Raw genomic sequence first — 17,983 nt, forward strand, 5'->3', positions numbered from 1 at the left:
AACAGAAAGGAAAAAAACATTGACGTGAAAGCTCATCTCAGCAATGGTAACTATGAAGCTATCAGTGATTGTCCCTTCTGGTTCACTTTAGGGAAAGAAAATTGTCATCCTTTCCTGTGAGTCTACACCCACTACGGTCAACTTCTAATTACTGTCTGAAATAGCCTCTCAGTTCGAGAGCAATGGTTGCTGAACTTGCCAGCATTCTCCACATCTCATAAACAATTACATTATCAGAGGTGCAATAAGTCAGAAACACGTCTGAAACAGCTGGAGTGAAATCAGATTCACTAATGAGTTTCATTTCCAGCCCATGTAGCTGTTACTTTTCTCATCAGCACAGGGCAGTGTTTATTTCACTGATGAGTAAACTTGGATAAGTCTGCACTCTTTTGCTTTCAGTTCGAAATTTGTTTATTCATTCTTCTTGATTCGGAGTCTGTGGCTTATAGGATAACAGCTTGTAGGCTACATTTGCTCATTATTTGAAAGAGCTCAGGAAGACTCATGGCATTAGGCCTTTTAATGAAACTATGTAGAGAGCGAGTTGGAACAGTTCAACTCCTTTAAGGAAGTTCCCTCCTAAAAGGGAATTACACCAGGAGTGCCCTTCTAACGTAAAAATATGAAACATTACAGAAGAACGGTATGTAGAAAAGTACATTCAGTACTTACAGTTTATATCTAATGTAGCAATATGGAGTTTTGATGACATTAGCAAGGTTAACACATGAATAGGCAAATGCTCAAGAAAATTGCATGAATGTGCACAATGTTAAATTGCACAATAAAAATTAAACTAAATGTGGTAATAAAAGGATTATTCCCAAAAGGGGCGGCATGGTAACTCAATGGTTAGCACTGTTTCCTCACAGTTCCAGGTATCCAGGTTTGATTCCATCCTCAGGTGACTATCTGTGTGGATTTTGCACATTCTCCCTCTGTCCTCTCACAGTCCAACAATGTGTACATCAGGTGAATTGGCTATGTTAAATTGCCCATAGTGTCCGGGCGGTGTGTAGGTTAGGTGGATTAGCCATGGGAAATGCAGGGTTACAGGGGGGTGGATATGGGCGGAATGCTTTTTGGAAGGTCGGGATTCTATGATTCTGTGAATAGGTGTTTTCTGAAAATGATGGCTATAGCTTGAAATTGTCAAATCTAGAAGGCTGTTAAGTACTTAATTTAAAAAGTGTTTCTCATTTTTTAAAAAATGTGTGCTTTAGTCTCAGAGGCCAGAGCCCTCTTATGACTCATTTTAAGTATCCCTACCTCTGGACTGTGAGGCCCGGGTTCAAGTCCCATTTGCTCCAGAGGTGTGCAGGTTAGCTAGAAAAATAAGTTGAATTTAAATAATAGCTGAAGTAGGAAGGGCCCTCATGTCACAGTGGAAGCATTCCATGTTCAAGTCCCACCTGCTCTACAGGTGTGTAATAAGTAGATAGTGTCATAAAGAAGGCAAATGGCAAGCTTGCCTTTACTGTTTGGGGAATTGAGTATAAGAGTCAGAATGTCTTGTTGCAGCTTTATAAGACTTTGGTTAGGCTTGTATTTTATTCAATTCTGGTTGCCACATTACAGGATGTGGGCTTTGGAGAAGGTGCAAAAGAGGTTTACCAGGATGTCGCCTGGATTAGAAAGTAAGAGCTACAACAAAAGGCTAGAAAAACTTGGGCTGTTTTCTCTAGAGTGATAGAAATCTATAAAATGATGAGATTGGGTTGATGGTCAGAATCTTTTTCCCATAGTTGAAATGTCTAGTTCTAAGGGGCATGCATTTAAGGTGGGAGGGGAAAGTTTAAAGGAGATTTGAGGGGCAAGTTTTTTTATACAAAGAGTGGGAAGAGTCTGAAACGCACTGCTAGTGGTGGTGATGGAGAAAGATGCAATAGGAGTGTTTATGAGACTTTTAGATAAACACATGAATATGCAAGGAATGGAGGGAAATGGACCAAGGGCAGGCAGAAGGAATTAGTTTAATTTGGTGTCATGTTTGGCACAACATCGTGCACCGAAGGGCCTGTTTCAGTGCTGTACTTCTATGTTCTAAGTAATGGGTTCATTAGAAACAAAAGTAGGTTAGTGTTAGAGGCCAAGGATAAAGATGTTAAGAATGTGAGTCACTGACACTTGCTTTAGAGTCATAATTTCTTTAATTACTTGTCCCATTACCAGGCATTTTTGTTTTGCACCATCCTCCCTTTGGTCAGTTAATCCTTCCTGCCTTCTTCTTAGTTGCAGACCTTCCATTTATTCTTTCCTCACTTCAGCTTTTTTCCTCTGCCATTACTTGTGTAAAGCCTATTACATCTCTAATTGTTTCTAGTTCTGAGGAAAGATAATCAACCTGAAATGTTTTTATCTGAAATATGGAGCATTTCCGGCATTTTTGGATACAATTTAAATCACTGTCTTATACACCTTGGCTTAATGAGCTTTGTACAATGCCTGTTTCCTATCGGATTCTTCCTGTGAAATCTATTGCTGCTGTAACACAATGGTGTTTTAGAAATATAGTATTGAATAATTTTTCAAGAATTAATAATTTTGACTTGATCAAGCAAGTGAGGAATTAAATCATATTATAAATAAGTCTGTAAGGATAAAAGCTATATAGTCCAGGTCGAAAGTAAGTTTCTTTTTGCTGTTTCATGGCTCTGACTGATGTAAACTTAGGCTAACTATTGTGAAAATGTTATGAAGTAACATTCTTACTCAAAGACAAGCTTGGTATTAACATATTTTAGTTTTGTAATAAAGTAAGTAACAGGCCAACAGATATATGTATCTATGAGTATATATACATATAAGTATATACATAATAGTGGAATTAGGCTCTATATTGTGTTTTGTACGCTTCTAATTATTTTGATCTTCTTAGATGTATCATTTGGCATATTTAGGAAGATAGCTAATCACCAAGTGGCAATGCTGCATACTGTAAGCAGACACACTAATAACTCATTGGTGCTACATTATCTCACTAAAGATCTTGGAGTTGGGAAACTAACCTATTACAAAACGGGAGATCATCCAAAGGGATTGTTAAAGAATAAACCAATAGACAGGAGGACCCAATATCAGTAAGATGACCATTTGTTTTAAGAAATAAATCAGGAATTGGGCACATTTATTTAGCTAATCCAAGTTTAACTATAAACAGTCTGTGTTCTGTTTATGCATCTAATAAGCCAATTGGAGTTTGACCTTGCTTGTCAGGGTTCCTAAGGCTTGGGTTTTAGTGGGTTGATGCACAGAAAGGAAAATTGAAGATAGAAGAGCAACTTCAGGCAAACAAAAACAGAACAAGGGACCTGTGCCCAGCTAATCAGTGTTGCAAAATGGTGTTCTAAAATAGACTGACTGAAAATCATTGCTTTTAGGAAAGTATTATTTCTTTTGTTGTGATGAACTTAATAAATTATGTAAATCCAGGGAAACATTTTTTTTGGAAGCAATATTAGTAAATTTGAGATTACTTCTGTCAAACTCAGTATATAATTGTAATTTACATAGATCTTATAATTAAAGTGTGCCTCAAAGTCCTATGGAACGGCATCTCTGATGTAGTTACATGAACTTTTAGTAAACCCACATACAAGATTTTGGATATAACATCATTAACTATTTACAAAGTTTGTTCAGAGACTGTTTGGAAATTTCTATGGTGTAAAATTATAGCTCATAAAAGCATCACTTCTCTTTGTAAATCAATTATGTACTTATTAATGGAATACTCATGTTAATTCATTGATCTTAGCAGTATGACATTCCTGATGAAGAGCTTATTGCCCGAAACATCGACTCTCCTGCTCTTCGGATGCTGCCTGACCTGCTGTGTTTTTCTAGTGCCACACTTTTTGTGTATGCATGTTTTTCCAACTGAATGGAATAGTTGAAACCAAATTAAGTATAAGCTTTCCCATATATCTGGTGATTTGCAATCATCAAAAATATAACATATAAATTTACATTATTAATTCAAAATATAATTCCACAAAATGCTTACGTATAGTGGGTGGTTTTGTCATTATGTGCAATTCAATATTGTAATTTATTGTGAATGGTTTGCAATTTGCAGGCACTATTGTATATATCTCATGGCGGCATGGTGGCTCAGTGGTTAGCACTGCTGTCTCACAGAGTAAGGGGCCGGGGTTCGATTCCACGCTTGGGCGACTGTCTTTGTGGAGTTTGCACGTTCTCCCAGTGTCTGAAAGAGTTGCTGCTGGGTGGTCCGGTTTCCTCCCACAGTCCAAAGATGTGCAGGTTATGTGGATTGGCCACGCTAAATTGCCCACAGTGTTCAGGGATGCTTAGATAAGGTGTATTAGCCACAGGAAATGCAAGCTTATATTGTAGGGGGATGAATCTGGGTGGGATGCTCTTCAGAGGGTCGATGTGGACTTGTTGGGCTAAATGGCCTATTTCCACACTATGGGAATTCCATGGTTATATCTTAATGAATCTGCAACAACTTTTACTCACTATGGTGACTATTTCTTTCAGTTGCTACTGATCTGTTACAGTAAGTCAGGTTTCTGTAAGTGCTGCATTTCTGAGGATACAGTGGGACAGAGAGGAAGAACATTTAATGCATAGTATCAGTAGAACCTTGTCTCACAATGGACAGTATTCCAGACTGTTACACCACTATCTCAAAAGAATGTACAGAAAGAACAAGGCAAAGTTAATATCCGTGGCAACACTTTATCCTTGTGTAATTAACAGATCATTGATAGCCCTCTCAATTCAGTTAGACATTGTCAGATTAGACCTCATTCCAGCTTCTGAGCAGTTGCGATGCAATACTAAGGTAGTTCTGTTTTCTATGACGAATTATTAAAGTAAGACCACAACTGCTTCTTTAGATGGGTGCAAAAGATCATAGGGCACAGAACAGTATTGAAGTTATTAAACATTCACTCATGGTACATGGGTGTTGCTGGCTGACCAGCATTTATTGCCCATTCCTGGTTGCCCTTCAGAAGGTAATAATAATAAGCTCCCTACTTGAACCTTCAGAACCTTGTCCAATCGATGTTCTATCTGTAGACTCACAAGAAAGGAAATTCTAGACTTTTGACCTGATATCACTGAAGGAATGGAAATGGTGGGTGGTGAGTGACTTGGCAGCGAACATGCAGATGGTGGTGCTCCCATGTATCTGCTGCTTTTCCGTGTATACCCAGATGGTAGTGGTCATGAGATTGGAAGTGCTGCCTAAGGAGCCTTGATGAATTTCTATGATGCATTTGTAAATGGTACACACTGCTGCTACTGAGCATTGGTGGTAGTGGGAGTGGATATTTGTGGATGTGATGCCAATCAAACAAGCTGTTAGAAGCTAGATATATCAAGCTTCTTGAATGTTATTGGAGCTGCATTCATCCTAACTAGTGGGGAGTATTCCATCATACTCTGACCTGTGCCTTGCAGGGGGTGAACAGACTTTGGGGAGGTAGAAAGTGAGCTGTTCACTGCAGGATTCCAAGCCTCTGACCTCGTCTTGTAGTCATCTTATACGTATGGCTAGGAGGAAGTGAGGACTGCAGATGCTGGAGTACCAGAGTTGAAAAATGTGGTGCTGGAAAAACACAGCAGGCCAGGCAGCATCCGAGGAGCAGGAGAATCGACGTTTCAGGAAGAAGGGCTTATGCTCGAAACGTCGATTCTCCTGCTCCTCTTATACATGTGGTTCGTCTAGTTCAGTTATTGATCAATGGTAACCCCATGATGTGTTCAAAATGGGGAGTGGTAACACCATTGAATGTCAAGGAATGATGGTTAGATTCTCTCTTGATCGAGGTAGCCATTGCCCAGCATTTGTGAGGCGCAAATATTACTTGCCACGGTTCAATACAAGCCTGAATATTTTCCAGGTCTTGCTGCATTTGGGTATGGACTGTTTCAGTAACTGAGGAGTCACAAATGGTGCTGAACACTGTGAGCATCCCGACTTCTGAATTTATGATGGAGGGAAGGTTGTTGTGGAAGCAGTTGAAACGTTCTGGCAATTGATACAAATTAGTGGCTCACTAGGCCACTTCAAAGGGCATTTAAGAGTCCACCACATTGCGGAGGGGATGGAATCACGTGTAAGTCAGACTAGGTAAAGATAATAGATTTCCTTGCCTGAAGGATATTAGTGAACTACATGGGCTTTTCCAACAATCAACAACAGTTTCATGGTCATCATTAGACTTTTCCATTAAAAGAAGAAATCTGGAATTAAACCAAATTTTACATCAACTATTATGGTGGGATTCAAAATCAGATCTCCAGAATATTACTTGGATCTCTGGATGACTAGTCTAGAGATGAAACCACTATGTCATTGCTTTCACCAAAGGGAGTTTAGAATAAGGGTCATTCTCTCAGTGTTCGAGCCAATAGTTATCTCACAACCATTATCATCAAAACAGATGAAATGCTCTTTTATCTTACTGTTGCCATTCAACCTTGCTGCGTGCACATTGACCACTGCATTACCAACAAAACAGTGAAAATATACTGTAAAATGAATCCATTGATAATAAACGGTTTTGGGACATTCCAAGGTCATATGCTATAATAATATAAGTTTCTTTGCTTATTCAGTCATATAATAGTGTGCAACTGGGGTAACAGTTACAAGGACAGTTTATTAAATTCTTTAGTTATTTTGAAGGAAATCAACATCAATTTAATGCACACGATTAGGAAGTGATGATGAATTACATAAAAGCTGGAACATTTTGGGTAACAGTATTGTTAGAATAGAAGCTCTCATGTGTGAAGGAGGCAGTCATGGTATGTTTGAATTTCATGTAAAATGGAAAGTACCAAAATGGATGCCCATTATACAGTTTGCCTGATTTCAAAGGAATTTGATATTCCCTCATTTTACACATGATCCGGAATGTGAAATATTTAGGTAAAAAAGTTGGGCTTAAGCACTGGCAACTCTCATAGTGCTGCTTCAGTCATCACCTTGAAGGTGAACCTAGTTTGAAATAAGTCAGTGATTTCAGGTTTTCCTTGCTCCTAATTAACTGAGTGTTCATTTTTTGACAGATTTGAAACACTTGGAAATGAATATGCTATCTTACACTATATTACAGTTCAGAAGTTACTAATTGAGAAAAACTTTGCCTGCAATGAGGCTGGCTCATATCCCCAGAAGTAGCCTTTTAATTTGCCATCCTTCAGGTTAGCAATTCAATTTAGTACAGTAGGTGATGTATAGTTGCAATTGGTTTGATCAGAAGGTCAACAAAGCTGAAGTGGCCATAAGCCAGCTAAGTGAGATAGGTGCTTTGTTAATAAGTTAATGCTACTGAACAAAATTGAGTTTCACTCAACGGGATCATTTCATATGGTCTTTGGGTGAAGAAACAGTTAATCTTGCACATGTTTCTAATGGAAATTGATATGACATTCCTGGTTTCTTGTATTTTTAATTATTCCTAACCAGTTAATTGTACGTTTTGGTATTAGACAATTAAATACATCTTGTTAGGCAAGACAAATGTCTCCTCTTCTTACAATTCTATAATGATCTATCCTTCATCAATGATAAGTACAGAAGCCCTTAGACTCAGTATAGTAAAGTCACCACAGTCCCAGAGGGCTGCTCTCTCATGAGAGAGAGACAGACATCTGGTGGTTGGTTCAACCTGATGGTCACCATGTGTCAGAAAAGGGATGAAGTTGAGAACGCAGATCTTCATGGTAGCATTAGCTGGTATGAAACACATGTGACCACATTCGGCCCATGTCTGCATGGGTTTCCTCCCACAGTCAAAAGATGTGCAAATTAGGTGGATTGGCAATGATAAATTGTGTGTAGTGTCCAGAATGTGTAGGCTAAGTTGGTTAGCCATGGTAAATGTGGAATAGAGTGGGAGGTGGGGTCTGGGTGGGATGCTCTTCAGATGGTCAGTGCAGGCTGAATGGCCTCTTTCCAAACTGTAGGGATTCTATAATTCATGAAGTTGGTTGTTGGGGAGAGAGCACGGAGAAGTCACTATGCCACCAGCAAAACACTGATAGCCTTACAAAATTGCTCGAATAAGCATTTCATCATTTAAAATCAGTTGACCACCTCACTTTAGCAGGAGAGTAATCCTGACACTGGTTTCTCCTATTTTCTTAGCACCTCACTCCCCATAGCCAGTAAAATTCTGCCCTGTGTGCCTGCAAGGCATAGTCTCTCTATAGGAGTTGGAAAGTCATGTTGTGGCTGTATAGGACAATAGTAGACCACATTTGGAATACTGAGAGAGATTCTGGTCTCCCTCCCATTGGAAGGATGTTGTGAAACTTGAAAGGGTTCAGAAAAGATTTACAGGGATGTTGGCCAGGGTTAGAGGATTTGAGCTGGAGGGAGAGGTTGAATAAGCTGGGGCTGTTTTCCCTGGACCGTTGCAGGCTAAGGGGTGACCTTATAGAGGTTTATAACATCATGAGGGGCATGGTAGGGTAAATAGACAAGATCTTTTCCCTGAGGTGGGGCAGTCCAGAACGAGAGGGAAAGGTTTAGGGTGAGGGGGGAAAAATGCAAGAGAGACCTAAGGGGCAACTTTTTCACACAGAGGATGGTGCGTGTATGGAATGAGCTGCCAGAGGAAGTGGTAAAGGCTAGTACAATTACAACATTTAAAAGGCATCTGGATGGGTATATGAACAGGAAGGGTTCAGAGGAATATGGGCTAAGTGCTGGCAAATGTGACTACATTAGGTTAGGATATCTGGTCAGCATGGACGAGTTGGACCAAAGGGTCTATTTTCCGTACTGTACATGTCTCTGGCTCTATGACTCTCCATAGGTGTTGTTTGACCTCTGTTTACAGTTAGGAGAAAGTGAGGACAGCAGATGCTGGAGATCACAGCTGAAAAGTGTGTTGCTGGAAAAGCGCAGCAGGTCAGGCAGCATCCAAAGAGCAGGAGAATCGACGTTTCAGGCATAAGCTCTTCTTCAGGAATGAGGAGGGTGTGCCAAGCAGGCTAAGATAAAAGGTAGGGAGGAGGGACTTGGGGAAGGGGCGTTGGAAATGCAATCGGTGGAAGGAGGTTAAGATGAGGGTGATAGGCCGGAGAGGGGGTGGGGGCGGAGAGGTTGGGAAGAAGTTTGCAGGTCAAGAGGGCAGTGCTGAGACCGAGGGTTGGGACTGAGATAAGGTGGGGGGAGGGGAAATGAGGAAGCTGGAGAAATCTGCATTCATCCCTTGTGGTTGGAGGGTTCCTAGGCAGAAGATTAGGCGCTCTTCCTCCATGCGTCGTGTTGCCATGGTCTGGCGATGGAGGAGGCCAAGGACCTGCATGTCCTTAGCGGAATGGGAGGGGGAGTTAAAGTGTTCAGCCACAGGGTGGTTGGGTTGGTTGGTGCAGGTGTCCCATAGGTGTTCCTTGAAATGTTCCGCAAGTAGGCAGCCTGTCTCCCTAATGTAGAGGAGGCCACATCAGGTGCAGCGGATGCAGTAAATGATGTGTGTGGAGGTGCAGGTGAATTTGTGGCGGATATGGAAGGATCCCTTGGGGCCTTGGAGGGAAGTGAGGGGGGAGGTGTGGGCGCAAGTTTTGCATTTCTTGCGGTTGCAGGGGAAGGTGCCAGGAGTGGAGGTTGGGTTGGTGGGGGGTGTGGACCTGACGAGGGTGTCGTGGAGGGAGTGGTCTTTCCGGAACGCTGATAGGGGAGGGGAGGGAAATATATCCTTGGTGGTGGGGTCCGTTTGGAGGTGGCGGAAATGACGAAGGATGATATGATGTATCTGGAGATTGGTGAGGTGGTAGGTGAGGACCAGTGGGGTTCTGTCCTGTTGGCGATTGGAGGGGTGGGGTTCAAGGGCGGAGGAGCAGGAAGTGGAGGAGATGCGGTGGAGAGCATCATCATCCACGTCTGAAGGGAAATTGCGGTCTTTGAAGAAGGAGGCCATCTGGGTTGTTTGGTATTGGAATTGGTCCTCCTGGGAGCAGATGCGGCGGAGGCAAAGGAATTGGAAATATGGGATGGTGTTTTTACAGAAGGCAGGGTGGGAGGAGGTGTAATCTCGATAGCTGTGGGAGTTGGTCAGTTTATAGTAAATGTCCGTGTTGGGTCGGTCGCCCGAGATAGAAATGGAGAGGTCTAGGAAGGGGAGGGAGGAGTCTGAGACGGCACAGGTAAATTTGAGGTCGGGGTGGAAGGTGTTAGTAAAGTGGATGAACTGTTCAACCTCCTCGTGGGAGCACGAGATAGCGCCGATACAGTCATCGATGTAGTGGAGGAAAAGGTGGGGGGTGGTGCCAGTGTAGCTGCGGAAGATGGACTGTTCCACATATCCGACTAAGAGGCAGGCATAGCTGGGGCCCATGCGGGTGCCCATGGCTACTCCTTTGGTTTGGAGGAAGTGGGAGGATTGGAAAGAGAAGTTGTTCAGAGTGAGGACCAGTTCAGTCAGTCGAAGGAGGGTGTCAGTGGAAGGGTACTGGTTGGGTCGGCGGGAAAGGAAGAAGCGGAGGGCTTTGAGGCCTTCGTGTTGGGGGATGGAGGTGTGTAGGGATTGGATGTCCATGGTGTAGATAAGGCGTTGGGGGCCGGGAAGCGAAAATCATGGAGGAGGTGGAGGGCCAGGGTGGTGTCCCAAATGTAGGTGGGGAGTTCTTGGACTAAGGGGGACAGGACAGTGTCGAGGTATGCAGAGATGAGTTCGGTGGGACAGGAGCAGGCTGAGACAATGGGTCAGCCAGGGCAGTCAGGTTTGTGGATTTTGGGCAGGAGGTAGAAACGGGCGGTGTGGGGTTTTGGGACGATGAAGTTGGAGGCGGTGGATGGGAGATCCCCGAGGTGATGAGGTTATGGATGGTCTGGGAGATGATGGTTTGAGGGTGGGTGGTGGGGTTTAAATGCGAGCTGGCGTTTAGCCTCAGCAGTGTAAAGGTCGGTGCACCAAACTACCACCGTGCCTCCCTTGTCTGCCGGTTTGATAGTGAGGTTGGGGTTGGAACGGAGGGAGTGGAGGGCTACACGTTCCAAGGGTGAGAGGTTGGAGTGGGTAAGAGGGGTGACAGGTTGAGGCGGTTAATGTTGAAGCAGCAGTTGGCTATGAAAAAATCGAGGGCGGGTAAGAGGCCAGCACGGGGTGTCCAGGTGGATGGGGTGTGTTGGAGGCGGGAGAAGGGGTCATCAGAGGGTGGGTGAGAATCCTGGTTGAAGAAGTAGACGCGGAGGCAAAGGTGGCGGAAGAATTGTTCGATGTCTTGCCGCGTGTTGAACTAATCTAAGAGCGTAGAGGGATGAAGGTGAGGCCTCTGCTCCTTCCACCTCTCGCATTCCCAACGCCCCTCCCCCAAGTCCCTCCTCGCTGCCTTTTATCTTAGCCTGCTTGGCACACCCTCCTCATTCCTGAAGAAGGGCTTATGCCCGAAATGTCGATTCTCCTGCTCCTTGGATGCTTCCTGACCTGCTGCGCTTTTCCAGCAACACATTTTTCAGCTCTGTTTACAGTTGTCTGAATTCAGTAACAGATTGTCCAGTCATTCACTCACAATAGAAAACCATCCTAGCCATCTCATATTTTCCTTTGCAGTTTCCTATTCTAATTTCCAATGTTCTTGTCTTGCAATATTTCTTGAATTAGGTGGCTAGGCCAAAGGGCTTGCTACACCTGCTTACAATGGTAACAAGGAAAGTATGCTCGATGGCTGGATTGATCCAGAAAATAGTCATAAATAACTTATGTTCATATTTCTTGTCAAGGATTCTTTTGTAAATAGCCATGTTTTACTGAGGGTAGGTCTTAGCATTGAGCTGTTATATTCTTGTTGCCAGCCCTATTTCTTGGCTTTGTTGTCCCTAAAGAATCCATTTTCATGTGAGTTTTTAATCGTTGGGAGCCCAAACGCAAGAGTCTGGTTGCATTATTGACAGCATTAGCTCCAAGATTGGTCCTGCAATAGGAACCTGGTAACTGATCTGTTGTAAATCCAGAATGTATAATAATTTATTTTGTTAAAGGGTTCCTCTCGAGGCCAACATTTTGGTTTTCAGAGCCACTTTTTGGTTTTCAGGGGCTATGTTATCATTCTCACAAACTCCTTTATTAGGAGGTGCAGTCTCGCCATAGCATTACTTTCTGCGTTTGTGTGGACATGTGCGCCATTTGGATTCTTACAGAAGCAGATTTAAAAGTACTCATTAAGATCCATAATAGTCATCAATCCTCCATTAACGTTAAAGCTACAACACAAAAGGAAAGAATTAATTTTCCATACACCACAGTATTTAAATTGGCACAACATAGTAGATGTAAGTTAGCAAAAGAGATTTCCAAAATAACTTACATGCACTTCTAACGCACAAAAGGCCATCACCCAAAACATACCTTTCAGATTGGTGAGGTCACAGCAATTGATTGTTAAGCTCAATATCAAACTATAATTTTTCCCCAGCCACAAAAAAAATGCAGCTAGCAACTCTAAAATGCAAGCAAGTGTTCAACTGCTGCAGAGGAAAGCTAGGAAACAGGTAGTTACTACTTTTACTTTGTAACTGTATCTCAGATCCCAATCTGACCAGATTTAAATTTAATATTTGACATTCATTGCATTTTTGTATAGTACCTGCTGAACATATGCAACATTATGATAGAGATTACAAATTCATTTCAAAGTAATTTATTGCTTCAATGACTTCAGGCCTTCTTAGTTAGTTGTGTTCACTTTGTTGACAGATCTGAAACTGTTTTCTCCTTTCCAGCTTCTATCACACTTACGTTTCAGCCTGTCTCTCCCCAACCCTTTGTAGCATCCTTCTTCCTCCAAAGCCCCTCATGGCCTTCCTCTTTTTCCTATCCCCCTTGTAGCCTCCCCAAGCCTTTGTGGACTATCTCACCTTCCCCCCTGCCTTTACCCGAACTCCTTTATCTCTCAATCTGTTCCCAGCAATTTGATAGGTGTTTAAAGTCCTCAGACCCTTAAACTGATCCCAGGCTATCAGCTCTCCTACCTCTCTGACTTGAGGCCCTCGTTCCCAGTCCACACCTTATTCTAATTTAGATCACTCACCCTCAGCCTTAGAATACCCCCACCATCACCCCACTACCTTGATTCTTGCTATTCTCTCCCACATTTACTGCTGATAGTTCACTAGTGAGTTTGTTTTAAGTGGTTTTTCTTCCATTGGTCACTCCCATCAGTGAATTTTGCCTAGTGATTTGGCAATTTTTGGAGGGGGTGGAATAGCCAGCTGCTGTCATGTACTGAGCGCACTGAAGTCCCAGGTTTCAACTTCCCATGGAACACCAGGACAAGCGTTGGCCAGTTGAGGCTGGGTCAGGGAAGGTATGACCACACATGTAAAACACATAAACAACTCAAATTGTGATTGCAATCATTTAGGTCAGTCCATCACCCTCACTGCATCAGCTAAAGCCACTGAATGGATTGTTAAGCTCAATATCAAACTATAATTTTTCCCCAGCCATTAAAAAAAATGTATCTAAGAACGCAAAAATGCAAGCAAGTGTTCAACTGCTGCAGAGGAAAGCTAGGAAACAGATTGTTTTAACAGGATTTGGGAAAAAAAATCCATCACATAGAAGAACATCCCAGGAGGGACAGTTAATAGTGCCTGAAGGGCTTTATCAAGCCTGAAGTCAAAGGAACCTTATAGTTTCAAAGAATGAACTGTATAAGCAATCAGCTGTTTGTCGCCACCCCAGCTGAGACATGGCACAATATTTTTCGAATTAAAATTTTTTGAAGAGTTAAGGAATAAAGTTGCTTGGGGTCATAAAACACTGTGTGCGTGTGTGCAAGCGAGCGAGCGCAAGGTCAATTTGATTGGCTTGGCAATTAAAGTACTATGACTCAAAATTGTTTTAAAACAAAGGTTTCACCACATCTGCAATCTGAATATTGCAGGAAAGTATCAAAATCACACGTAAGCTTCTTTTGAATATTATGGTCATAAAATACACACAGATGAGAAAAACCTTTCAGCATATCCTGCAATTTATAATGCTCTCTACAATGGATCTGAACTGTTTCTTAAATAATCCCAAGTTTTTGTTTTAGTTGGTGTATCCAAAAAATCCCTTCTAGGTGCTCATTATTTCAAGGGTTACCAACTCTCCTGGAACGACCTAGAGTTTCTCTCAACACAGCATTTCTCTTTGGAGCTCTGCTTCCAGCAGCCCAGGAAATTCAATACTTTTAATTTTGTGCTGCAGGGAATCCCTGTGCACCCCCATCCCACCCACATAATAGTGTTGGTGCAAAGGTGAAAGCAAAAATTACAGAGGATTCTACCATCAGAAGGTAAATGCAACAACATCTGTGAAAGTCAAGTATACAAATGTCACAGGATCAGACGTCACGTAACCAGGCGTCTCACGGCCCAGTCTTGTCTCATCAGAATGCCTTGTCATCAAACTTCTATGAATTTGTGTACCCTGAACTAATCCATGTGAAGAAATTCCTATTATTAGTGCTAAATGTTTATTTTGTTAACTTCAAAATGTGTCCCTCTCTCAAATTAATATTGTATTCTAGATTTACCATGCCACTTGCTGTCTGCTCATTCCGTCCAATGACTTTTCAAAATTTCAAAAAGACCAAAGTATTTTGGGGGCTCTGTACCTTTGTCTATTTCTATTTGTGAAATACTTATTTTATTTTAAATGTACTGAGTGGTTGAAAGTGATTGTGTAGAAGTGCAAAAAGTTCAAGGGGCAATCAAAGATCTGGCTCCTTTCATTTTTAATAGTTTCCTTATGATAACACACAAATGGATGAACACACAATGAAGGGAAGGAGAAATAAGCTAATACTTTGGAGGAGAAATTAAGCTAATACTTTTGGAGTGAGTGATGTTGCTCTCAGCTTTTCTGATTATTTCTCAGACTCACATGCCACGATGGAGAGCTTCTTCATTGTGTGGAAAATAGCAGACCAGTTCAGAAACTGAATGAATTCATCAAGCCAAGGCTATTCAGGATCGCATACACTTCAAGGAAGTCAACCCTCACTCTTCTAAACAAAACAAGTTCAGTCTGTTCAATCTTTCCTCAGAAGAAATATTGCTCAATTCAGGTATCAATTTGAGTAAACCCACTGAACTGCCTCCAACGCACCTACATCCTTCCATAAATAGAGACCAAAACAAGATATATAATCTTATGAACTATTTACTCAATCTCAGATGTGTTGAGTTTTTTAAAGGGTTACAATCATGAAATCTCACTAATTCTCTTGCTGTATCTTACCAAACTTGCTGTACTAATTGTCTTCCCCGCCGCATGGCATCTCTCCCATCTGATTTCAGCCCCATTTTACTATGTGCCCTTCCAGAACAATTCACCACTCACTGGATGTCTGCTCAAAGACAGACCTTCTTTACACTTGTACCATCTTTGACAATCTGGCATTGTTCCTTACTGGCAATATCATGGTATAGCAGCCACAAAGCTTCACTGTTCATGGACATTGTTGATATGGCTGACACTCCTTTGCATATACAACCCTCTCACCCTAGTCACTGTTTAACCAGTACATCACAGAGTTTACCATTGCGTAACTACATTCCGTCTGAACACTCTCCAAGTCAGTGTGACCCTGTCCCCATTGACCAATGTAGACTGGCAGCTTATCGTTGTACATAAGGGAATATCAAAACCAGGCAAACAACTGGAAATATACAAACAGAAATGTGAACTTTTATTTGCAGAATGCAAAATGTAAATTTGCCTTTACAACCAGATTTATGAATCATGACCAAATAAAAAGAAAGAGTCAATGATTACCTGCTGCTGCCACTCTCATCCATTTGAAATGGGTATCAGTCAGGTTCTGTCTGGCCTATTATACTCTGCTCTACCACGGTCTTGCTCAAAGAATGGGCCGCATCGGTGAGCGGTTGAGCAATGGTGTCGTCAGCCATGCTGGGTAGCCTTTGTCCCTCAGTAACCAGCTTTGTAAGGTCCTGGATCCTAAAATGCACCAGGTATGTCAGCGTGCTCCAGGAGGTAGGAGAGAAGGTTGCTGTCAAAGTACCAGACAAATACCTCACTAATTCTCCTGCTGTATCTTACCAAACTTGCTGTACTAATTGTCTTCCCCGCCGCATGGCATCTCTCCCATCTGATTTCAGCCCCATTTTACTATGTGCCCTTCCAGAACAATTCACCACTCACTGGATGTCTGCTCAAAGACAGACCTTCTTTACATGTGTACCATCTTTGACAATCTGGCATTGTTCCTTACTGGCAATATCATGGTATAGCAGCCACAAAGCTTCACTGTTCATGGACATTGTTGATATGGCTGACACTCCTTTGCATATGCAACCCTCTCACCCTAGTCACTGTTTAACCAGTACACCACAGGAAACGATAACAGTGATTACGGATCACCTGAACATTAAAGAAGAGGAACCCCTTCCAATTGATGAATTCTGTGGCTATGTGATAATGCTTTCTCAGAGTCATATGCGTGCAGCTGATGGCAACTGCCATAAGGGATACTCACTATGTTCAGGAAACTCCTGAATCCAACTCCCAGGCTAAACACTGATGTTGTCTTTGGGAATAAAATGAACCGCTGTGACCTTACACGATAGCAATGGTCACGGTCATGATGTTTTTGTACAGAGATCCCAAGCCAGTCACCCATCACTCCCTGGAAGGAGTCAGCTACAAAGAAGTTCAGTGTAGCAGTGACTTTCGCAGGGACTCAGAGGAGCCAGTCTCTAACTCCTGCAGCCCTCCAGTCCCATGTCTGGTAAGTTTCATCGCAGTGTCCCAGGACATATGAAGCCTGCACTGATTAGGCACCTCACTCATCGCCAGGAAATGGAGGGGGAGGGGGGGTGGAAGAGATATGAGTGGCTGCTCCTGGGCTTGCTGCCATCTGTGTTTGTTCTACATCTGTCTTCACCTTATGTTGGTCACTGCCTAGTTATCACTAGTGGCTGGGTACAGCAATCTTGGTGTAAAAAGGACCAAACGTGGGCACAAAAGTTTCTGAAATGTCAGAACAGTCATGAGTGGCGAACCTTGCAGAAGTGGCTATGTATACTTTCACACACACTGAGACATGCTGAGTGCAGATAATGGGGATATATATAATGCCACACCAACTGAACATGCACCACTTATCAGTGAGAATGTGTCTACAGCACAACACAACCCTCCCAACTATTCACCCACATCTGCCATTGATCCCTCTCCCCAAGTCAAGCCTTCAGAAACATGGATGGATGACTCATCCCAAATCCATGACTGTTTTTGATGATCAGCCCCAGTGCATGACCAGACACCCCATTTGCCATGCCCATAACTCTTAGATTAAATGACAGGCAATGCCCCTGATAATTGAGTCCTGTGGGGCCAACACATTGGAGGGAATCCTGAGGGACAGGATGTACATGTATTTGGAAAGGCAAGGATTCATTAGGGATAGGCAACATGGCTTTGTGTGTTGGAAATCATGATCACAAACTTGATTGAGTTTTTTGAAGAAGTCATAAAGAGGAATGATGAGGGCAGAACAATGGGCATGATCTATACAGATTTCAGTAAGGTATTCAACAAGGTTCCCCATGGGAGACTGGTTAGCAAGGTTAGATCTCATGGAATACAGGAAGAACTAGCCATTTGGATACAGAACTAGCTCAAAGGTAGAAGACAGAAGGTGGTGATGGAGGGTTGTTTTTCAGACTGGAGGCCTGTTACCAGTGGAGTGCCACAAGGATCGGTGTTGGGTCCACTACTTTTCATCATTTTTCTATATGATTTGGATGTGAGCATAACAGGTATAGTTAGTAAGTTTGCAGATGACACCAAAATTGGAGGTGTAGTGGACAGCGAAGAAGGTTATCTCAGATTACAGCAGGATCTTGATCAGATTGGCCAATGGGCTGAGAAATGGCTGATAGAGTTGAATTCAGATAACGAACAGGAAATGACATCACCACAAACCCCAGGAACCCCATCCAAGAGAAAGGTATAAATAGAAAGCAGGA

The 17,983-nt window shown here is 42.5% G+C and overlaps 1 protein-coding gene across 6 annotated transcripts in view; it reads right to left on the reverse strand.

The window, feature by feature from the left end:
• The window catches only part of blvra (biliverdin reductase A), a 50,972-nt gene that overhangs the window by 15,267 nt on the left and 17,722 nt on the right, over positions 1 to 17,983 (reverse strand). The window lies entirely within an intron of this gene.

The sequence above is a fragment of the Chiloscyllium punctatum genome, chromosome 8 (genome assembly GCF_047496795.1).
Source record: "Chiloscyllium punctatum isolate Juve2018m chromosome 8, sChiPun1.3, whole genome shotgun sequence".
NCBI classification, from domain to species: domain Eukaryota; kingdom Metazoa; phylum Chordata; class Chondrichthyes; order Orectolobiformes; family Hemiscylliidae; genus Chiloscyllium; species Chiloscyllium punctatum.